General features: G+C 51.9%; 1 long non-coding RNA gene across 1 annotated transcript; it reads left to right on the forward strand.

Moving 5' to 3' along the window:
* The first annotated feature begins 12,245 nt into the window (after positions 1-12,245).
* On the forward strand, positions 12,246-14,050 carry LOC113889154. Its single transcript, XR_003510162.1, has 3 exons — positions 12,246-12,261; positions 12,607-12,739; positions 14,011-14,050. It is a non-coding gene; the product is annotated as an uncharacterized LOC113889154 (long non-coding RNA).
* Positions 14,051-15,486: the final 1,436 nt, after the last annotated feature.

Here is a 15,486-nt window from a genome sequence, read left to right on the forward strand (position 1 = left end):
CTCAAACTGCCACCTGGAAGAAAGAACGACGTCGTTTTCCTTCAGAAAATGCGATTTCATGCCACATACCTTCTTTTAATACCAAGTCATACAGTTCCCTTCAGCAACCAAGAACTGACTTTTATATTGGCATTCGACAGATTGGTGAACATACCTATCAGTGATAGTAGCGCCCCTCCCCTCCCCCGCACGCACGCGCACACACACACACACACACACACACACACCCAAGATCAGAACCAAACAAAACAAAAAAAATTGCTTTCTTACGTTTCACATGTCAGGATGGTGCCAGACACTCTTATTGGATAGTCAAAAATCTCTTTTGTTTCTGTGTAAAAGGGAGGTCCTTTCAAGGCGTGAATGTTTCAGAACTTGAATTTATTTGGAAATGACCCAGCTCTTCAGTACACTGTCGTCACTTAGTTTAGCACAGGATAGAAACTCGGGTAACCAAAACACCTGGAGAAACGATTGTATGTTCAGTTCAGTTCAGTGGCTCAGTCGTGTCTGACTCTTTGGGACCCCGTGGCCTGCAGGACGCTGGGCTTCCGTGTCCATCACCAACTCCAGGGGCTTGCTCAAACTCATGTCCATCGAATCAGTGATGCCATCCAACCATCTTAGCCTCTGTCGTCCCCTTCTCCTCTGCCTTCAATCAAGACTCTCATAGGCAGATATTTTCGAGTGTAATTAGTGTTCATAGTTTATCTAAAAGCTCATATCACATTTAATTTTTCGTTTTGTTCCTGTTCTTTCGAGGTACTTTCTCGTTGACAAGCTTGTGACAGATAGAACGATATAGCAATTTTTACCTTAGAACAAACCGAGGCACTATGAACATTTTGTGCTTCATGTTGATGACTCTTAGACATGTCTACAGTAGAGGAGCAAAAACAAAACTACTAGATATTTCATATTGACTAGTTCCCAGTTCACGGGACTCTGACATTCCCTGAGGTCAAAGTTTTCTTGTATTGGAAGCAGTTGGGTTTGCAAGGGCTGCCTTGTCTTGAGACCATTGAAATAAGAACTCAGAACTTGAGCACTATTATCAAAAATCACAAGGCTCACACTGACACAGACATCAATCCAGACAGACAAGACAAGACATCTTCCAGTTTTCCGCCTGAGATGGAAAAGATTTCTTTGAGCCGTTTTTTCTGGGGAGTGGGGGGTGGGGCTGGCGGCCAGGCAGGCTTTGGGAAGGAGCTCATGGTTTGGAATTGCATATGAAAAGAACCAGCTTTCCGGGTTCCAAGGAATCAAGTTTCCTTGGAAACCAACTTTGTCCGGTTCTATAGAATATCATGGCCCTCCTAGGTCAGGTCGTCTTTCCTTTCCGTAGCCCTCGTTTGATCCCTGAATTCTAGACAGCTTGGATTGCCTCTGTGGGCTGGATGGATTGTCCTCCCGTTTCACCGGGCGGCGGGAGCGAGGTCCCAGAGGCTCTCCTGGAACCGGGCGTGGGGGCGGGGCTCACCGGGAGCCCGTGGTGAAGGTGGGCCGCGCACCGGGAGCGCGCCCGGGGCGGGGCGAAGCCGGGCGGCGCGGGTCGGGAATCGGGTCGTGGCGGGGATGGGGGGCGGTCCCAGTTGTGCTCCGGGGATCCCCACTGCGGCTGGGAAGGCACCGGGAGCATGGCAGGGGCGGGGCGGCGCGGGGCGGGGGTCGGCTCCTGGCGGGGGTGGGGGAGGGCTTCCCCGTTGTCCTCTCGGGGGTCGCCGTGGCGGCTGGGAACGCCCACTGCGTGCGCTCCTGGGTCCCCAAGGGTCGGCATCCAGTGGGCGCGGCGGAGGGGTGCGGACCACAGGTCAGGGAACTGGGACTGCGTGGAGCAGGGAACCACGTAGTCCGCCCTCTGTTGGCACAACCTGGCGGTCGCAGAAAGGCCTCGCCTTTGGGCTCAAGGCCTTGACCGCTCCACCCCTTTGCTGAAAGGTCAGAGCCGCGCGGTTTTCCCAAGCAGCCGAGTGTCCGCTGCAAGTCCAAGGGCCAGAACCCTGAACTCTGGCCGGCTGGCCCAGCCCTGCTTCTGGCACTTTGGAGGCCAGCGGGCCCTTGACCACCTGCTGGGATGGGAAAGGGAAGGGTCCACGAATTGCACCCTAGAAACTTAGTAGGGTGCATGGGTTTCAAAACCCGGTGGCCGCCCAGGCAGCAAACAAGGGAGGAGGGCACCCTGCTGCCCTTTCATGGCAGCATCTGTGGCTGTCCTGCTGAGGGGGCCTTTCCATGGGGACCGTGTGCAGTACAAGTTTGGTGTTTGGGAACCGAATAATTAGAACGTGTAAAAATTTTAAATGATGTGGTGGTTTGATTCAAACAAAACAAAACCAAACAAAACAAAAAACCAAGCTCCAAGTTTTTTGCAAATTTAGGTCTTAATATTGAAGGCCTGTGTTCCTTCCACTGTGGCATTGTACGAAGAAATGTGCGGGTTTTTTTTTTTTTTTAATTTGCTTTTTGTGTTTCTTTTTTTTTAGAAAAGATTCCGAAAAATGAGGGAAACAGGAAGCCCAGAGGTGCCCCTGTAGTTTGGCGAAGGCCTTAGGAGGTCACTTGGAAATGCCGCTGTCTGTGAGGGGGGGAGGGGGCACATGTGCACAGAGCTGTGCAGGCTTGTCCTTTGCATGGATGTTCTTTGTAGAAATCCACCTCGGAGCCATCTCCTGATGTGTAAGAATTTCCCAGACAAACCTTGAGCTAAGCAATGCGTTTTTTCCTTAGGAAATGTTGGTCTTCAGCGATGTTCAAAGCCTGTGTATTTCCGCTAGACTCTGGCTTCAGGTCGGTTCCCCCAAAAGGCTCCGAAGCGACCTGAACCAAACAGTAAGTTTTCCTCCTACCTTGTTCTCCTCATCTATGTTAAGAGTATACTTTAAGAGTATCCTGGCACATACATGTACTGCCTCACCCCTAACCTCAGTCGTGTGTTCCAAGAACTTCTGTCCGTTTATTTATTTGTTTTGGGTAACATTGAATTCGTTTTGACTATGCTGGGTCTTTGCTGCTCGCTGGAAGTTGCTAGGACCTCTGGACTGCAGTCTCCCATCTCTTGCTGACCTCTTGTTGACCTCTGCAGAATCCTGGTTGCTGGGAGCTTGTTAGTTCCTTGTTCCTTACCCGGACCTCCTGTGGTTAAGTGTTTTCTCTCCTCTGTGGCCTGGTAAGGCTGGGTGGTCATTGGCATCCCAAAGGTGGCTAGAAGTCAATGATTTAGGCAGGCTTGTGAATAGATATGGGAGAAGGCAATGGCACCCCACTCCAGTACTCTTGCCTGGAAAATCCCATGGACCCAAGAGCCTGGTAGGCTGCAGTCCATGGGGTCGCTCAGAGTCGGGCACGACTGAGCGACTTCACTTTCACATTTCACTTTCATGCATTGGAGGAGGACATGGCAACCCACTCCAGTGTTCTTGCCTGGAGAACCCCAGGGACTGCGGGGCCTGGTGGGCTGCCGTCCATGGGGTCACACAGACTCGGACACGACTGAAACGACTTCGCAGCAGCAGCAGCAGCAGCAGCAGCAGCAGCAGTGCATAGATATCAAAAGGGTTTAGAACAGTCAGGTAGGATCACACAAGTCACCGTGAAGCAATACTTCTCCACTTAGCCAAAGCTAACAAAAGATTTCTGTTCTAGGTCAACCTAGAAGAGATCACGGAAGAGGTAAAGAAACTTAAAATCCATTAGCAAAGGCAGTTCAACCTCTCAAGAAACCTTGTGCTAGGCACAACACTCTTTTCTGGGGGTCCACTTTCCCTACAACCTCCTGATCCCATTCTGTACCCATTCCTTTGCTTCTCCCATCCTCAAACTGCCACCTGGAAGAAAGAACGACGTCGTTTTCCTTCAGAAAATGCGATTTCATGCCACATACCTTCTTTTAATACCAAGTCATACAGTTCCCTTCAGCAACCAAGAACTGACTTTTATATTGGCATTCGACAGATTGGTGAACATACCTATCAGTGATAGTAGCGCCCCTCCCCTCCCCCGCACGCACGCGCACACACACACACACACACACACACACACCCCAAGATCAGAACCAAACAAAACAAAAAAAATTGCTTTCTTACGTTTCACATGTCAGGATGGTGCCAGACACTCTTATTGGATAGTCAAAAATCTCTTTTGTTTCTGTGTAAAAGGGAGGTCCTTTCAAGGCGTGAATGTTTCAGAACTTGAATTTATTTGGAAATGACCCAGCTCTTCAGTACACTGTCGTCACTTAGTTTAGCACAGGATAGAAACTCGGGTAACCAAAACACCTGGAGAAACGATTGTATGTTCAGTTCAGTTCAGTGGCTCAGTCGTGTCTGACTCTTTGGGACCCCGTGGCCTGCAGGACGCTGGGCTTCCGTGTCCATCACCAACTCCAGGGGCTTGCTCAAACTCATGTCCATCGAATCAGTGATGCCATCCAACCATCTTAGCCTCTGTCGTCCCCTTCTCCTCTGCCTTCAATCAAGACTCTCATAGGCAGATATTTTCGAGTGTAATTAGTGTTCATAGTTTATCTAAAAGCTCATATCACATTTAATTTTTCGTTTTGTTCCTGTTCTTTCGAGGTACTTTCTCGTTGACAAGCTTGTGACAGATAGAACGATATAGCAATTTTTACCTTAGAACAAACCGAGGCACTATGAACATTTTGTGCTTCATGTTGATGACTCTTAGACATGTCTACAGTAGAGGAGCAAAAACAAAACTACTAGATATTTCATATTGACTAGTTCCCAGTTCACGGGACTCTGACATTCCCTGAGGTCAAAGTTTTCTTGTATTGGAAGCAGTTGGGTTTGCAAGGGCTGCCTTGTCTTGAGACCATTGAAATAAGAACTCAGAACTTGAGCACTATTATCAAAAATCACAAGGCTCACACTGACACAGACATCAATCCAGACAGACAAGACAAGACATCTTCCAGTTTTCCGCCTGAGATGGAAAAGATTTCTTTGAGCCGTTTTTTCTGGGGAGTGGGGGGTGGGGCTGGCGGCCAGGCAGGCTTTGGGAAGGAGCTCATGGTTTGGAATTGCATATGAAAAGAACCAGCTTTCCGGGTTCCAAGGAATCAAGTTTCCTTGGAAACCAACTTTGTCCGGTTCTATAGAATATCATGGCCCTCCTAGGTCAGGTCGTCTTTCCTTTCCGTAGCCCTCGTTTGATCCCTGAATTCTAGACAGCTTGGATTGCCTCTGTGGGCTGGATGGATTGTCCTCCCGTTTCACCGGGCGGCGGGAGCGAGGTCCCAGAGGCTCTCCTGGAACCGGGCGTGGGGGCGGGGCTCACCGGGAGCCCGTGGTGAAGGTGGGCCGCGCACCGGGAGCGCGCCCGGGGCGGGGCGAAGCCGGGCGGCGCGGGTCGGGAATCGGGTCGTGGCGGGGATGGGGGGCGGTCCCAGTTGTGCTCCGGGGATCCCCACTGCGGCTGGGAAGGCACCGGGAGCATGGCAGGGGCGGGGCGGCGCGGGGCGGGGGTCGGCTCCTGGCGGGGGTGGGGGAGGGCTTCCCCGTTGTCCTCTCGGGGGTCGCCGTGGCGGCTGGGAACGCCCACTGCGTGCGCTCCTGGGTCCCCAAGGGTCGGCATCCAGTGGGCGCGGCGGAGGGGTGCGGACCACAGGTCAGGGAACTGGGACTGCGTGGAGCAGGGAACCACGTAGTCCGCCCTCTGTTGGCACAACCTGGCGGTCGCAGAAAGGCCTCGCCTTTGGGCTCAAGGCCTTGACCGCTCCACCCCTTTGCTGAAAGGTCAGAGCCGCGCGGTTTTCCCAAGCAGCCGAGTGTCCGCTGCAAGTCCAAGGGCCAGAACCCTGAACTCTGGCCGGCTGGCCCAGCCCTGCTTCTGGCACTTTGGAGGCCAGCGGGCCCTTGACCACCTGCTGGGATGGGAAAGGGAAGGGTCCACGAATTGCACCCTAGAAACTTAGTAGGGTGCATGGGTTTCAAAACCCGGTGGCCGCCCAGGCAGCAAACAAGGGAGGAGGGCACCCTGCTGCCCTTTCATGGCAGCATCTGTGGCTGTCCTGCTGAGGGGGCCTTTCCATGGGGACCGTGTGCAGTACAAGTTTGGTGTTTGGGAACCGAATAATTAGAACGTGTAAAAATTTTAAATGATGTGGTGGTTTGATTCAAACAAAACAAAACCAAACAAAACAAAAAACCAAGCTCCAAGTTTTTTGCAAATTTAGGTCTTAATATTGAAGGCCTGTGTTCCTTCCACTGTGGCATTGTACGAAGAAATGTGCGGGTTTTTTTTTTTTTTTAATTTGCTTTTTGTGTTTCTTTTTTTTTAGAAAAGATTCCGAAAAATGAGGGAAACAGGAAGCCCAGAGGTGCCCCTGTAGTTTGGCGAAGGCCTTAGGAGGTCACTTGGAAATGCCGCTGTCTGTGAGGGGGGGAGGGGGCACATGTGCACAGAGCTGTGCAGGCTTGTCCTTTGCATGGATGTTCTTTGTAGAAATCCACCTCGGAGCCATCTCCTGATGTGTAAGAATTTCCCAGACAAACCTTGAGCTAAGCAATGCGTTTTTTCCTTAGGAAATGTTGGTCTTCAGCGATGTTCAAAGCCTGTGTATTTCCGCTAGACTCTGGCTTCAGGTCGGTTCCCCCAAAAGGCTCCGAAGCGACCTGAACCAAACAGTAAGTTTTCCTCCTACCTTGTTCTCCTCATCTATGTTAAGAGTATACTTTAAGAGTATCCTGGCACATACATGTACTGCCTCACCCCTAACCTCAGTCGTGTGTTCCAAGAACTTCTGTCCGTTTATTTATTTGTTTTGGGTAACATTGAATTCGTTTTGACTATGCTGGGTCTTTGCTGCTCGCTGGAAGTTGCTAGGACCTCTGGACTGCAGTCTCCCATCTCTTGCTGACCTCTTGTTGACCTCTGCAGAATCCTGGTTGCTGGGAGCTTGTTAGTTCCTTGTTCCTTACCCGGACCTCCTGTGGTTAAGTGTTTTCTCTCCTCTGTGGCCTGGTAAGGCTGGGTGGTCATTGGCATCCCAAAGGTGGCTAGAAGTCAATGATTTAGGCAGGCTTGTGAATAGATATGGGAGAAGGCAATGGCACCCCACTCCAGTACTCTTGCCTGGAAAATCCCATGGACCCAAGAGCCTGGTAGGCTGCAGTCCATGGGGTCGCTCAGAGTCGGGCACGACTGAGCGACTTCACTTTCACATTTCACTTTCATGCATTGGAGGAGGACATGGCAACCCACTCCAGTGTTCTTGCCTGGAGAACCCCAGGGACTGCGGGGCCTGGTGGGCTGCCGTCCATGGGGTCACACAGACTCGGACACGACTGAAACGACTTCGCAGCAGCAGCAGCAGCAGCAGCAGCAGCAGCAGTGCATAGATATCAAAAGGGTTTAGAACAGTCAGGTAGGATCACACAAGTCACCGTGAAGCAATACTTCTCCACTTAGCCAAAGCTAACAAAAGATTTCTGTTCTAGGTCAACCTAGAAGAGATCACGGAAGAGGTAAAGAAACTTAAAATCCATTAGCAAAGGCAGTTCAACCTCTCAAGAAACCTTGTGCTAGGCACAACACTCTTTTCTGGGGGTCCACTTTCCCTACAACCTCCTGATCCCATTCTGTACCCATTCCTTTGCTTCTCCCATCCTCAAACTGCCACCTGGAAGAAAGAACGACGTCGTTTTCCTTCAGAAAATGCGATTTCATGCCACATACCTTCTTTTAATACCAAGTCATACAGTTCCCTTCAGCAACCAAGAACTGACTTTTATATTGGCATTCGACAGATTGGTGAACATACCTATCAGTGATAGTAGCGCCCCTCCCCTCCCCCGCACGCACGCGCACACACACACACACACACACACACACACCCAAGATCAGAACCAAACAAAACAAAAAAAATTGCTTTCTTACGTTTCACATGTCAGGATGGTGCCAGACACTCTTATTGGATAGTCAAAAATCTCTTTTGTTTCTGTGTAAAAGGGAGGTCCTTTCAAGGCGTGAATGTTTCAGAACTTGAATTTATTTGGAAATGACCCAGCTCTTCAGTACACTGTCGTCACTTAGTTTAGCACAGGATAGAAACTCGGGTAACCAAAACACCTGGAGAAACGATTGTATGTTCAGTTCAGTTCAGTGGCTCAGTCGTGTCTGACTCTTTGGGACCCCGTGGCCTGCAGGACGCTGGGCTTCCGTGTCCATCACCAACTCCAGGGGCTTGCTCAAACTCATGTCCATCGAATCAGTGATGCCATCCAACCATCTTAGCCTCTGTCGTCCCCTTCTCCTCTGCCTTCAATCAAGACTCTCATAGGCAGATATTTTCGAGTGTAATTAGTGTTCATAGTTTATCTAAAAGCTCATATCACATTTAATTTTTCGTTTTGTTCCTGTTCTTTCGAGGTACTTTCTCGTTGACAAGCTTGTGACAGATAGAACGATATAGCAATTTTTACCTTAGAACAAACCGAGGCACTATGAACATTTTGTGCTTCATGTTGATGACTCTTAGACATGTCTACAGTAGAGGAGCAAAAACAAAACTACTAGATATTTCATATTGACTAGTTCCCAGTTCACGGGACTCTGACATTCCCTGAGGTCAAAGTTTTCTTGTATTGGAAGCAGTTGGGTTTGCAAGGGCTGCCTTGTCTTGAGACCATTGAAATAAGAACTCAGAACTTGAGCACTATTATCAAAAATCACAAGGCTCACACTGACACAGACATCAATCCAGACAGACAAGACAAGACATCTTCCAGTTTTCCGCCTGAGATGGAAAAGATTTCTTTGAGCCGTTTTTTCTGGGGAGTGGGGGGTGGGGCTGGCGGCCAGGCAGGCTTTGGGAAGGAGCTCATGGTTTGGAATTGCATATGAAAAGAACCAGCTTTCCGGGTTCCAAGGAATCAAGTTTCCTTGGAAACCAACTTTGTCCGGTTCTATAGAATATCATGGCCCTCCTAGGTCAGGTCGTCTTTCCTTTCCGTAGCCCTCGTTTGATCCCTGAATTCTAGACAGCTTGGATTGCCTCTGTGGGCTGGATGGATTGTCCTCCCGTTTCACCGGGCGGCGGGAGCGAGGTCCCAGAGGCTCTCCTGGAACCGGGCGTGGGGGCGGGGCTCACCGGGAGCCCGTGGTGAAGGTGGGCAGCGCACCGGGAGCGCGCCCGGGGCGGGGCGAAGCCGGGCGGCGCGGGTCGGGAATCGGGTCGTGGCGGGGATGGGGGGCGGTCCCAGTTGTGCTCCGGGGATCCCCACTGCGGCTGGGAAGGCACCGGGAGCATGGCAGGGGCGGGGCGGCGCGGGGCGGGGGTCGGCTCCTGGCGGGGGTGGGGGAGGGCTTCCCCGTTGTCCTCTCGGGGGTCGCCGTGGCGGCTGGGAACGCCCACTGCGTGCGCTCCTGGGTCCCCAAGGGTCGGCATCCAGTGGGCGCGGCGGAGGGGTGCGGACCACAGGTCAGGGAACTGGGACTGCGTGGAGCAGGGAACCACGTAGTCCGCCCTCTGTTGGCACAACCTGGCGGTCGCAGAAAGGCCTCGCCTTTGGGCTCAAGGCCTTGACCGCTCCACCCCTTTGCTGAAAGGTCAGAGCCGCGCGGTTTTCCCAAGCAGCCGAGTGTCCGCTGCAAGTCCAAGGGCCAGAACCCTGAACTCTGGCCGGCTGGCCCAGCCCTGCTTCTGGCACTTTGGAGGCCAGCGGGCCCTTGACCACCTGCTGGGATGGGAAAGGGAAGGGTCCACGAATTGCACCCTAGAAACTTAGTAGGGTGCATGGGTTTCAAAACCCGGTGGCCGCCCAGGCAGCAAACAAGGGAGGAGGGCACCCTGCTGCCCTTTCATGGCAGCATCTGTGGCTGTCCTGCTGAGGGGGCCTTTCCATGGGGACCGTGTGCAGTACAAGTTTGGTGTTTGGGAACCGAATAATTAGAACGTGTAAAAATTTTAAATGATGTGGTGGTTTGATTCAAACAAAACAAAACCAAACAAAACAAAAAACCAAGCTCCAAGTTTTTTGCAAATTTAGGTCTTAATATTGAAGGCCTGTGTTCCTTCCACTGTGGCATTGTACGAAGAAATGTGCGGGTTTTTTTTTTTTTTTAATTTGCTTTTTGTGTTTCTTTTTTTTTAGAAAAGATTCCGAAAAATGAGGGAAACAGGAAGCCCAGAGGTGCCCCTGTAGTTTGGCGAAGGCCTTAGGAGGTCACTTGGAAATGCCGCTGTCTGTGAGGGGGGGAGGGGGCACATGTGCACAGAGCTGTGCAGGCTTGTCCTTTGCATGGATGTTCTTTGTAGAAATCCACCTCGGAGCCATCTCCTGATGTGTAAGAATTTCCCAGACAAACCTTGAGCTAAGCAATGCGTTTTTTCCTTAGGAAATGTTGGTCTTCAGCGATGTTCAAAGCCTGTGTATTTCCGCTAGACTCTGGCTTCAGGTCGGTTCCCCCAAAAGGCTCCGAAGCGACCTGAACCAAACAGTAAGTTTTCCTCCTACCTTGTTCTCCTCATCTATGTTAAGAGTATACTTTAAGAGTATCCTGGCACATACATGTACTGCCTCACCCCTAACCTCAGTCGTGTGTTCCAAGAACTTCTGTCCGTTTATTTATTTGTTTTGGGTAACATTGAATTCGTTTTGACTATGCTGGGTCTTTGCTGCTCGCTGGAAGTTGCTAGGACCTCTGGACTGCAGTCTCCCATCTCTTGCTGACCTCTTGTTGACCTCTGCAGAATCCTGGTTGCTGGGAGCTTGTTAGTTCCTTGTTCCTTACCCGGACCTCCTGTGGTTAAGTGTTTTCTCTCCTCTGTGGCCTGGTAAGGCTGGGTGGTCATTGGCATCCCAAAGGTGGCTAGAAGTCAATGATTTAGGCAGGCTTGTGAATAGATATGGGAGAAGGCAATGGCACCCCACTCCAGTACTCTTGCCTGGAAAATCCCATGGACCCAAGAGCCTGGTAGGCTGCAGTCCATGGGGTCGCTCAGAGTCGGGCACGACTGAGCGACTTCACTTTCACATTTCACTTTCATGCATTGGAGGAGGACATGGCAACCCACTCCAGTGTTCTTGCCTGGAGAACCCCAGGGACTGCGGGGCCTGGTGGGCTGCCGTCCATGGGGTCACACAGACTCGGACACGACTGAAACGACTTCGCAGCAGCAGCAGCAGCAGCAGCAGCAGCAGCAGTGCATAGATATCAAAAGGGTTTAGAACAGTCAGGTAGGATCACACAAGTCACCGTGAAGCAATACTTCTCCACTTAGCCAAAGCTAACAAAAGATTTCTGTTCTAGGTCAACCTAGAAGAGATCACGGAAGAGGTAAAGAAACTTAAAATCCATTAGCAAAGGCAGTTCAACCTCTCAAGAAACCTTGTGCTAGGCACAACACTCTTTTCTGGGGGTCCACTTTCCCTACAACCTCCTGATCCCATTCTGTACCCATTCCTTTGCTTCTCCCATCCTGAAACTGCCACCTGGAAGAAAGAACGACGTCGTTTTCCTTCAGAAAATGCGATTTCATGCCACATACCTTCTTTTAATACCAAGTCATACAGTTCCCTTCAGCAACCAAGAACTGACTTTTATATTGGCATTCGACAGATTGGTGAACATACCTATCAGTGATAGTAGCGCCCCTCCCCTCCCCCGCACGCACGCACACACACACACACACACACACACACACACACACACCCAAGATCAGAACCAAACAAAACAAAAAAAATTGCTTTCTTACGTTTCACATGTCAGGATGGTGCCAGACACTCTTATTGGATAGTCAAAAATCTCTTTTGTTTCTGTGTAAAAGGGAGGTCCTTTCAAGGCGTGAATGTTTCAGAACTTTAATTTATTTGGAAATGACCCAGCTCTTCAGTACACTGTCGTCACTTAGTTTAGCACAGGATAGAAACTCGGGTAACCAAAACACCTGGAGAAACGATTGTATGTTCAGTTCAGTTCAGTGGCTCAGTCGTGTCTGACTCTTTGGGACCCCGTGGCCTGCAGGACGCTGGGCTTCCGTGTCCATCACCAACTCCAGGGGCTTGCTCAAACTCATGTCCATCGAATCAGTGATGCCATCCAACCATCTTAGCCTCTGTCGTCCCCTTCTCCTCTGCCTTCAATCAAGACTCTCATAGGCAGATATTTTCGAGTGTAATTAGTGTTCATAGTTTATCTAAAAGCTCATATCACATTTAAATTTTCATTTTGTTCCTGTTTTTTCGAGGTCTTTCTCGGATTGAGGCAGGAAACCCTGGCTTCCCTGGACTTGTGCAGGTGACCTCAGGGGGCTTCTCATGGTGGCTCTGAGAAGTCAGGGAAACTGGAGGTGGGAGGGGCCTCTCGGCACTCCACTGGGTTTGGTGCATTGGAAGAGGGCCTCATCTCCAGGTGAGGCAGGAACGTCCGGGTTCCTCTGATTTCAGACTCTGATCGCAGGGTCCCTGCAGACTGGGAACAGGAGAGTCAGGCCTCGTCTTGGGTTGTGGCATGGAACTCCGCTTATCTCTCGAGGTCTCCCCGGGGAGAGAGGCCACTTGTCGAGCTGTATTTGGAACCTGGGGGTTTTTCCGGACGATACATGGACGAGTGACTGCCCCTTCGTGTTGACTTCATTCACAGGGTGGAGTTCGGAGAGGTGTCCGGGCATCGGGTTCTTATCAAGAGGGGACCGGGAAATCGGGGTCCTTCACAATGTGGAAGCACCCACGAGGCTACGTCTGGAATGTCGTCGTGAGACCGGCCTCATCCTGAGGTGCGACCGGAAGGTCGGGAACCCCTTCCAGACAAAGCAGCGGAGTCGACCCTCCTGTCGAGATCAGGAGGGCAGAAGGGGCTCAGAGGAAGTGGTTCGGGAAAACCTCGGTGTTCCTCTTGAGGGAGACCGGGATGTCGGGGCACTTTGTGGGTCGCATCAAGGGTGCCAAGTACCGTTTCGACCTCCAATACCTAACGTGGGACTTCTCCTGAGACACTGTAGCGGGAAAGGGCTTCATCTTGCGATGACCGGGGAACCACGTGGATTTTCTCGAGTTGCAGCGGGATTCTCGAGTTACGATGGGGAACTCAGGATGCCTCTTGTGTTGGCCCAGGGAAGTCCAATCTTCCATTCGAGTTGCGAAGGAAAGCTGGGGATTGCTCTCGAGTGACTGCAGGGCCAATAGACCTCATCTAGGCTTGTGTCCAGAAGCCAATGTTCCTCTCCAGGGGCGAAAGGGATCTCGGGGTTGCATTCCAGACGCACCCGGGGAGACAGGCATCCATCTCGAGTGGAAGCAAAGAACCCCGCTCTGCTCTTGAGTCGCGACGGGTATCTCTTGGAGCTCACTGGGTGGACTAAAGGGAGTCAAGCCTCCTGAGGCGTTTGGAGAGAGGTCGAGAGACTGGTCTCTAGGCCATACAGGAGACGAAGGCCCTCAAGTCGCGATGACGGGGGAGGCTCGGGGTTGTTCTCGAGCGGCGGCCCCAGTGTGCGGTTTCTCGCGAGGTACGACGGCGAGGTCAGTGAGCCTCTCGTGGGGCGGCAAGGAAGTCGGGTCTCCATGCGAATGGCGAGGGGGAGCGCGTCTTTACTCTCAAGTCATAGTAGGGGAATCTGGCCTCGAGACGTGTTGAAGAAGGTCTCTCGAGGTCTTTCTCGGGTTGAGGCAGGACACCCTGGGGTCCCTCGACTTGTGCAGGTGACCTCAGGGGGCTTCTCATGGTGGCTCTGAGAAGTCAGGGAAACTGGAGGTGGGAGGGGCCTCTCGGCACTCCACTGGGTTTGGTGCATTGGAAGAGGGCCTCATCTCCAGTTGAGGCAGGAACCTCAGGGTTCCTCTGACTTCAGACTCCGATCGCAAGGTCCCTGCAGACTTGGGACAGGAGAGTCAGGCCTCGTCTTGGGTTGAGGCATGGAACTCCGCTTGCCTCTCGAGGTGTTCCCGGGGAGACAGGCCACTTGTCGAGCGGTATTTGGAACCTGGGGGTCTTTTCCCGACGATGCACGGGCGAGTCACTGCCCCTTCGTGTTGACTTCATTCACAGGGTGGAGTTCGAAGAGGTGTCCGGGCATCGGGTTCTTATCAAGAGGGGACCGGGAAATCGGGGTCCTTCGGAATGTGGAACCACCCACGAGGCCACGTCTGGAATGTCGTCGTGAGACCGGCCTCATCCTGAGGTGCGACCGGAAGGTCGGGAACCCCTTCCAGACAAAGCAGGGGAGTCGACCCTCCTGTCCAGATCAGGAGGGTAGAAGAGGCTCCGAGGAAGTGTTGCCGGAAAACTTCGGTGTTCCTCTCGAGGGAGACCGGGATGTCGGGGCACTTTGTGGGTCGCATCAAGGGTGACAAGTACCGTTTCGAACTCCAATTCCTAAAGTGGGACTTCTCCTGAGACGCTGTAGCGGCACAGGGCTACATCTTGCGATGACGGGGGAACCACGTGGTTTTTCTCGAGGTGTAGCAGGATTCTCGAATTACGACGGGGAATTCAGGATGCCTCTTGTGTAGGCCCAGGGAAGTCCAATCTTCCATTCGAGTTGCGAAGGAAAGCTGGGGATTTCTCTCGAGTGACTGCAGGGCCAATAGACCTCATCTAGGCTTGTGTCCAGAAGCCAGTGTTCCTCTCCAGGGGCGACAGGGATCTCGGGGTTGCATTCCAGACACACCCGGGGAGACAGGCCTCCATCTCGAGTGGAAGCAAAGAACCCCGCTCTGCTCTCGAGTCGCGACGGGTATCTCTTGGAGCTCACTGGGTGGACTAAAGCGAGTCAAGCCTCCTGAGGCGTTTGGAGAGAGGTCGCGAGATTGGTCTCTAGGCCATGCAGGAGACGAAGGCCCTCATCTCGCGATGCCGGGGGAGTCTTGGGGTTGTTCTCGAGCGGCGGCCCCAGTGTGCGCTTTCTCACGAGGTACGACGGCGAGGTCAGTGAGCCTCTCGTGGGGCGCCAGGGAAGTCGGGTCTCCATGCGAGTGGCGAGGGCGAGCGCCTCATTGCTCTCGAGCCATGGTAGGGTGCCGGGGACCAGCCCCGGCTGATCCAGGGTATTCGAAGGAGAGACGGCGTAGGCGAAGATCAGGAAACCACTGCTTAATTAAATGTTAATTAAGGATATAAAGAGTAATAGAATGAGGATAGCTCAGTGAGGAAATTCAGTGGAGAAAAGAGGCTGAATAATTCAGCCAGAAGGTAAGAGAAAGAACGACATGGTGAGACCAAGTTTCGGTGAACAAGGCCCGCACTTTATTTTTCAAAGTAGTTTTTATACCTTAAGTTATGCATAGAGGATAATGGGGGAAGGGGTCGAGTCTTGCAGCAAACCAGGCTTTCTTCCTGCAAACTTATCATATGCAAAAGCTTAGGTGATTTGCATCATCTTCTGGCCCGGAGGCCTGTTAACATTTTAAGACCTTTTCTTCAGAAAACTTATTTTTCTCTAAAGGTGGTTGGTCAGGAGCCACCCTCCAAAAAAGCATTAGATAAAGTTGCATTCCTACAGAGCAAAGGTGTGGTGGGCTATAA

This window comes from Bos indicus x Bos taurus, unplaced genomic scaffold (assembly GCF_003369695.1).
Source record: "Bos indicus x Bos taurus breed Angus x Brahman F1 hybrid unplaced genomic scaffold, Bos_hybrid_MaternalHap_v2.0 tig00003715_arrow_arrow_obj, whole genome shotgun sequence".
NCBI classification, from domain to species: Eukaryota; Metazoa; Chordata; class Mammalia; order Artiodactyla; family Bovidae; genus Bos; species Bos indicus x Bos taurus.